Consider the following 8839-nt stretch of genomic DNA (forward strand, 5'->3'; position numbering starts at 1 on the left):
GCAATACAGACAAAAAGTGATGCACTGTAATTCATATGATATACATGAAATCGATTCGTATGTAATCCACGCAATGGTGAACCAGGATGTACAAAGAGCGACAAACACTGCGTAGGGATGAGGTCCGGGGGTGGGTCAAAAAACATCGGACTTTGGGCCATGCGGCACGTGTTGCTGGACATTCGTAGGAATACACACAAAAAATGAGGAATAACTTTTCGTAAGATATCTGTGACTGTTTGGACTAACTCATATTACCTTTTAAGAGCAGGACTGTTTCTCCCTCTGCAGCATACTGTAGGCATAGGATGTTTTCTTTATATTGTAGAGAATTTACAACAAGCCAATACGGCACATCAAATGGTACACACACACAGCTCTATTGACGCGAGGGAAAACTTGTAAATGTTTAATCAACTCTTGTCAAGAAAACAAGAGAGAAAGAGGTGTGAAAAAATAGAAATAGCTGATGCTTGTCTGTAAACAAGTCGATGCGAGGAGCTGTTGGCGATGACAGGCCGGGGCTTTCATTATATTTTAGTTGCACAACAAGGTGAGCCTCACAGCTGCTTGGATAAATACAGCAGCTCTGACACTGCTGTGTATATGATGGAGTTTCCAACTCTCAGCACACAAGCCAAGCCAGTTTGGGAAATTCAGAGTGTTTTTTGGTTTCAGGTTGACATGCCAAAAAATAAATAAAGATGTTGATGCTTGACTTTATCATCACGGCATAACAGTGGCACAGTGGTGTGCATTTCTTTTTTCCTTTGAATCACATCCTTTCTCATTTAAAGTCACTGCCCAACGTGCAGTTAAAAGGTCATGAACCTGGGTTATAAGAAGGGAGTGGTTCTGCTGTGGCTCTTATCTCGTCCAGAGAAATCTCTGGAGGACTAACGTCCTGAATGCCACATGGGGTTTCAGAGACAGAGAGGGGCTTTTCTTCTCCAGGCTTGTGGGTGCTTCAGATCCACCATGAATGCAGCGGCAGAAGGATTTTCGCCCATGGGTGGGAGGTTTGGTCCGGGGCCACATAGCGATGGATGTTTTTTCAGAGGAATGCTTCCCGTGCCTCGGTCCCACCACAGTCCTTGTTGTTGTCCCCGAGGCTAGGCCACACATCCTCTTCACACCGAGGAAGAGGAGGAAAAATGAGGAGATTGAGGCCCACTCCCTGCATACTTCTTCGCTTCTAGATGATCTTTCCCCTCTTGCAGAGCGCTGAATATCTCCGCTCAACAGATCAGATCAGATCACTTTTTGGTGTCATTGCGTGACCTATTTAACCCAGATGGTGCAGGAGACAGAGGTGGTGGTGGTTGTAATCGTTCTGGGCTCAATAATCTGAGACTCCAAGGTGACAGATCACGTCATTTGTTCACCTGAATTATCAGGCCATCTTGCCCGTTTAGTTGGAGTTGTCATGGTGAATTAATCAAGATGAGGTAACGGGCTATTATCTGGTCACCCTCAGACTGCGGTAATAGCTCGGCTACACCATGAGAAGTGCTGAAAACATGTTTTAAATGAAGCCGGGATCTCTCTGTGCTAATAAAAGCAGGCGTACAGAGCGATGTGCTTGACAGAGCGTGTGAGGCAGATTCTGACCTTGCTGTCTTCTGGTGGCTTAAGGAGCCCTCTGCTAAACCAGTGATGGGCAGACTTTCTCTTGGGATTTTAACACATGAATAAATGCAGTATTTATGAAGGAGGCCAACAAAGAGAGTGCCCTCAGCAGACCCCTGCTTCTCTCTGCAGTGCTATGAGTCAGGCCGCCAGATAATTGGCCCTTAGTGTTGTTTACAAGTTGTGCTCTTTTGCATAACCTGATGTGGTGAAGGACTATACAGAGGGAAAAGAGACGTGCAGCATCGTATTTTGCCTTTTATTCCCCCCCCGTCTCCTTCACTTCTGTCTCCTTCACATCTTGGCTAAATGGTGAAAAAAAATCCAAATGTGACATGAAAAGCGTATTCCCTTCCCTTTCGAATGCTCTTAAATGGTTCCAAGGGAAACACGCCGACGCTCAGCCGTAAGCCGCCACGGGGAAATCGAGTTTACAGCTGTCCAAAAGACTGAAAACATTTACCACAAGGTTAGTCTAAGTCTTCAGTCTGAGCAGCAATTGCAATTAATGGAAAAATTGGTTAGGTGTGCTGAGGGTATTATTAAGCTCTGCTAGGTGCTGATTGATTGCCTGACCCGTGGCAGTTTGTTATTAAACTGAAGGGAAGCATCGGCCCAATTAAAAAGTCAGCACGCCGAGGAGCGCAGACTGTCACACAGCCACTGAAACTAGGCGGCTTCAAAGGATATGTCTCATCTTACAGTACTGAACTTAATACAACAGGAGGGGGGATTTTCAGCGACTGTGTCATAAGAGTAAAAGGCAGCACTGTGAACGTGGCATATACGGATCCATAAGGCGAAGAGAACTCTAACTAACAAGTTCATCTTGTCCTCTCAGCTCCATTATGGAGCATGCTGGGCTTGTCATATCACATTGATTGCAGTTCCATGGGCTACTGTCTTGCAAGTCGTCGTACACCAGGATACCGTACCAACTTTCTGCCTCCATAAAATCCATACACATGAAAAATGTCTTAAATTTGAGGGTCTGTGAACTGGAAACATACACACTTAAAACTCTTATCTAAAGCCACTTAATCTTTTCATTTGGCTCCAACTCATCTTTCTTTTTTACAAGCACCACGCTGTTTTGTCCAATTTAATAACAACATATAATATTTTCATAATGGAGGTTTGGTTTGCAGACACTGAAAACAGCTGACCACAATCACAATTAAAGCAGCATTACCTAGTCTATTTCTAATTAATGGACTTCTGTTGGAGTATATCAGCTACATTGGTCGCTATCTGATCCAGTGTGCGGTGGATGATAATGGTCATTCTTATCTTCACTATACAGATGAGTCGGCAATCTAATCTAGGCAGAGATCCAATAAAATCACTAGAAAGTAAGTAATGATAAAACCCAGAACAATAGCACTACTGTGTCATTTGTGTTTGGAGCTCGAAAAACAATTTGGTTTGAGTCACTTTGTCCGTTCGCCATCCTTCGTTATTAGGCGGTTAAAAACGTGTGGGCGATTTTTGTTTTTCCACAAAAGAATACGGGGTCGGAGAGTGAGTTTGGATTAGCCAGAAATTTAAACACCTGGCTCAGTAATCACTGAGTCATCGGCATTGAACAACAGTCCCATCAATCCCCCCCCACACATGTATTATGGTCAGTTAGTGCATTAGGACGCTAAAACCCTGACTCAGTGCACCTAATAAGAGCACACGGGGAGTCGGCTGTTTGATAAGTCACTCATCAGCACATAACCTTTTTTTATGGCCAGACATAGTGGACATACAGTCAGTATTATGCTGCAGTATTATTATGGACCGTGGAGGGCTGTTAAAGTTCAACCACGTCAGGATGTTTTTCTCTCTGTAATTTTGTGTTTTATTGGTATTCTAGTGGCGGACGGTCGCACCACCTGGCTTAGAAAAGGGAGCAACAGCTGAAGCATGATGGAAATGATTTAAGAGGACTCATGGGCAGGCTACTGAAGGACAGAAAACAGCAGCTCTCTTATTTACTCTACTCTTTGCGGTAAAATAACAGCCACAGACGCTCTCCTGAGAAGGAACAACAGTGTAATATAACATATTTACTGTTGGTGATAGAGTGATTTGTATTTTTACTGTTTACATTAGTTAGAATACATTGCCAGGATTTTTATGTGGCGGTGCTGCTGCTCCGGGTGAGGATATAGCTCCATATACACATTCACAACTTAAACAAATGAGCCGCTGCAGTCCCTCTGGAAATGTCACCAATCCATAAAAACACATTGAACATGCACAGAGTCTCTGTAATGAGCCTCGCTGTTGGCTGCTGACATCACGAGCCAGCTTTTCCTCAAATGACTGGCAGGACACACTGTGTGCTAACGAACTCCTGGGAGAAACTTGAAAACACAACATTAAGTCAGTTTTGTTTTTTTTATCAAGTTGTTTTAACCAAAGTACAAAAGTTTTCAGGCCAATGAAGTAAAAAAAGAAAAACCTTCAACCTGCTGACGGTGTGCACAAACTCTGCAAAAGGAGAAAGTATGGAGAAACTATACTGCAGCCAGCTAAGCAGTATAAAACGCCACTCACTGTTAGAACATCTCAACTTTTCCAAACTCAGGGCAGAGCATGCAGAACTTTAACTGCAGATATATGGATCATCATCTGAGAAAGAGTGATGTGTAATGCGTTGCTTAATAGCCTTGACCCTCTGAGACCCTCAATAGACCTGTTTTTGTCTTTTTTTTTAGGGGGCTCCAGGGGGTCTTTAGGCGGAGATAGCAGGTCAACAGTAGGTGTCGCATAGAAATGGTGTACATCATCTGAAAGCTGAGATGTTTCTCAGCACTGTGTCAAGTTGTTCTAGTCATTAATCAGAAATAAACATGAATGAGTGAATTTATTAATTAATTAATTAAAAATAAATTGTGAAAGTGTATAAGGGCTAAGAACATTATGATAGAAGTATATGATGGTCATCCTCATGCTCTGTTATGTCTCATAAATTGTTGAAGCAATTTTTGGGTTGATTTGTTCCACAGATTTGGTGTTAAATTTAACCTTTTCTTTACCACTCGAGAATTGCTAAAAAAAAATAGCATTAATCCCTCCAAAATACCACATTAAGACGCCAAGACCTTGAGGAACGCGCATTGCATTTTTCGGCGATTGGACGGCGAGCACTTCTGTTGTGTAAACTGCTCAGAAACCCCCTTATTGTCAATCTAGCTAGGAAAGCCATCCACCCTCTGAATGCTCTAGGTCTCTAGTTTGATCCATCCATCCTCTGAATACTCTAGGTCTCTAGTCTGATCCATCCATCCTCTGAATGCTCTAGGTCTCTAGTTTGATCCATCCATCCTCTGAATGCTCTAGGTCTCTAGTTTGATCCATACATCCTCTGAATGCTCTAGGTCTCTAGTCTGATCCATTCATCCTCTGAATGCTCTAGGTCTCTAGTCTGATCCATCCATCCTCTGAGTGCTCTAGGTCTCTAGTCTGATCCATCCATCCTCTGAATGCTCTAGGTCTCTAGTTTGATCCATACATCCTCTGAATGCTCTAGGTCTCTAGTCTGATCCATTCATCCTCTGAATGCTCTAGGTCTCTAGTCTGATCCATCCATCCTCTGAATGCTCTAGGTCTCTAGTCTGATCCATCCATCCTCTGAATGCTCTAGGTCTCTAGTTTGTGGCTGTAAAGTTTCATGAGGCTGTGATTATCCTAGAGGTCACCACAGGTCATTTTATATAGTGAGGTCAATGAAATAAAACCTATTGGGACTAACATCATCACACATGAATACAGTTGGGCTCATTGGATCCACCAGTCTCAGCTTTACAGTGATACCCAGTTTATACAATTCAAGACTGTTTAGGGACCCCAGTATGCATAAATATTCAAACACAATGTTTTAGAATCGGTGAAAATAACACATTTATACCGCATGCAAAAAACTGCATGTGATTATCATAGAGTGGGCATGTCTGTAAAAGGGAGTCTCTTGGGTACCCATAGAACGCATTTCACAGTCAAATATCTGGAGGTCAGAGGTCAAGGTCTTTGAAAATGGCCGTGCCAGTTTTTCCTCGACAAAATTGAGCCAAACTTTGGAGCGTTATTTAGCCTCCTTCCAGACAAACTACTATGACATACTGTACCTCACATACTGTGGACTGTACCTTCACTCTAGCTCTAAAACTGAACCTGCTACAGCCTCTGAAAGACAGTAAAGTCAGTCGGGATCGCTGGTCTCAGAGGGGTTAAAGCAGTTTGTTGACTTCCCTTTCTCCCCTATATCTGACTCCGGCACACAGAGACAAACGGGCTGAAAGCAACACTTAGATTGCACCAATTTGCTCCGATTGTTTCATTTTTGCCATCAGAATCATTTGAAAGGCAATCGCGCATATTTTTTTTTTTTTTTTTTTTTACAGATAGTGGCTTTAATATCAGCTTCTTCCTATCTGACTAAAACCTGACTTGACATCTTATTTTTGCTCATTTTATTCTTTTATTTTGCTGTGCAGTTAAAGCTCTTAAGAAATAAATCCTTTAGAGAAAGTCTTTGGATGGGATGTGTCACCTGCCTTAAAGCAGCGAGAACTTTAGTAGTTTACAATGAGGACTTTCAATGTCTCAAAATGGCATTTTCAACTTTTCAAGAGTGGAATTATGAGGAAATGAGACACACTGAATGAGACAACTTTCACTAAGTACTTTTTACAGCGGTGCGTAGTGTGTATGTGGCCAGGTTGCAGCAGCCATCTAGGTAGTGGATGTGCTAAAGAGATCATTTTTATTCAAGCCTTTTTACCGTCATGTCTTATCACAGAAGGTGTTAAAAAAATGGTGCTTATTGGTGTCCTTACCTATCAGACATTTGTTTGAAGAAAAATGAGCTTTCATTCTATAGTGAAGCAACTGATGAGATGATGAGATACATCAAAACCGACATACCCCAGGTGAATAGGGTACGTTTTTATTACCTAATACATATCACCATGAAACTTCCCCAGCTGATTACTTAAATTAAGGCAATTATTTTTTTTAGTATTACACGTTTTTCTGAAATTGTATGTTTAAATTTGCAAATGAGGCATTCTCTTAGTAAATATGCACTAATTTGCATACATTTGCAGAACAGAAATCTGAACATTGGATGAAGCCTGGTTAAAAATGTTTGCTTCATTTTGCTCACACATTAAAGTCAAATGTTTTTACAGAGGGGATTTTGGATATTTCTTTTTATCACTCTGTAAATCAGAAAATACTGTCAACAACAGCCATAAAAAAAACAAACAATTTTTGCTATGTTGTTAGGAACAAAAATGTTATATAAATCAGGCTATGAATGATATATGAACAAACCCCCTCGGTAAAAACCTTCAGAATATACATAGGAATGAAACTGGAAAAGTTTGGTTTATGAAGTGCTACTGAAGTGGAGATTTCTGGCTCAGAGTCTGAGGAAAAACCTCATTTTGAGAAAACGGCCTTTAGAGATAACATTTCATACATTTTGCAGGACACTACAGCTGAATAGGAAACAAAATGTTAACTAATACAGATCACCATGAAACTTCCCAGTTGATTACTCACATTAAGACAATTATTTTCTGTATTACAAGTTTTCTGAAATATTATGTTTAAATTTGCAAATGAGACATTATCTAATGCAAACTTTTGGTGAATTTAGAAGAAATATACAGACACAAATAGACAAAGTGTAGTAAAATAAACACCTAAATGTGTCTTTTGGATGTTTTCTTTCCACTAGTCTTAAAGAAGACATGTTATGGAAGCAAAATAGCCCAAAATCTCAAAATTGACCATTGCATGATAAACATTTTTTCTTGTTTTTGCCTGTAGTGTCTCTTGTCTCTGCATCTGTCGCCGTTTGCTTACATTGCTCACAACAACACTTTTGAATGCTGACTGCATTTAAAACTTTTTTCTCCTCTGAAAACTTCATGAAAAATGCTGCAGGTATCCATCTGGTAGAAGACAGTTACACATCATCATCCCTCAGTCTCGCTTCTGGATAAACGCCTACGATAAAAGAGAAACAACCAAGTTGAACGTTTTCCATAAACATCGTTTTGACGAAGGCGTGGTAACCCTTTATATGTGGAGCAGTGATGCGTGTTTGACAAATAGTGGCTCCTCAGGGCTCCTTTTCTTAAAAGAACATTAATTCTCTACAAACCAACTCATATTTGCGCCTACTCTTCATCTGTTTTCACATTTTATACATGACTTACAAATCTGCCAGAGGGAAATCAAGCTGAAGAACTCATTGTACCAAATAATGAGAGAATATTATGCTGGTGTTGCTGCTACAGATGCATTTTTTTTTTTTGTTAGGAGTAATTCCATCTAAAATTGTAAGAAATCATAGCATAAACTTCTACATGGCAGCGCTGCACCAGGAGACAGCAGCCTCGTAGCTCTCGGGCCCCAAATCAGATAAGTGTCAACGTGCATCGGGTTGAAAATCCATACTTATAGGAGTTATTTTAGTTACACTGGGCCCATTGTTTCTCTGTAATAACTATTCAGCTCTGACAACAGGCCACTGTCTCAGCCCAATATTAGCATGCAGATTCTCTGGTGTAGTGCTACACCATTTCTGCCAGTACAGTGTGTATATTGTTTTGGAGACAGGAATGCACTGGATGTCCTCTCTGCTGTGGGAGCTGGCTAACTTGATGGAAAGCTGTCAAAGTGGACGTTAGAGAGGCAGCTGTATTTCCATTTCATTGGAACTAATGTGCTGGAACGTTGTTTTTTACAGGGGTGAAAAATGAGCCATGATAGTGAGGAGAGATGAGATGTGATGCACTACTGTACACAGGGTTGACTCTGTTGCAAAGGTGGTGCAGCCATAACATTTGAGGGAGATTTCTGTTTATTTCGGTGGCATTTTTAAGAAGCTTCTCATGTAAAATTGTGTGAGCCCACTATTAATTGTATTACTGTAATAAATCGATAAATGATTTGAGCAAGCATTCTTGCATTGCATTGTGCTCTTATCAAATGAAGCTGCAGTTGTTTTGACTCCAAAATCTGCACCTAAGAAAACAGAAAGTGGTGAAAGTGCCCTCAGAGATAAAACAGGAATTAAGTTAACACTTTTCAGTTATCTTTAATCTCACATTTCTACCTTTTCCCGTTGGGCAGGTAAGGTTCGTCCCAGTTAAAATGTGAAATGTTAGCTCTGCTGGTCTCTGCTGCAGCAGGAAGAAGGGCA

General features: G+C 41.0%; 1 protein-coding gene across 1 annotated transcript in view; it reads left to right on the forward strand.

The window, feature by feature from the left end:
- LOC119496528 (myelin basic protein-like) overlaps positions 1-8839 on the forward strand; it is a 52076-nt gene that overhangs the window by 42739 nt on the left and 498 nt on the right. The gene's annotated exons all lie outside the window — the stretch shown is intronic.

This window comes from Sebastes umbrosus, chromosome 11, assembly GCF_015220745.1.
Source record: "Sebastes umbrosus isolate fSebUmb1 chromosome 11, fSebUmb1.pri, whole genome shotgun sequence".
NCBI lineage: Eukaryota > Metazoa > Chordata > Actinopteri > Perciformes > Sebastidae > Sebastes > Sebastes umbrosus.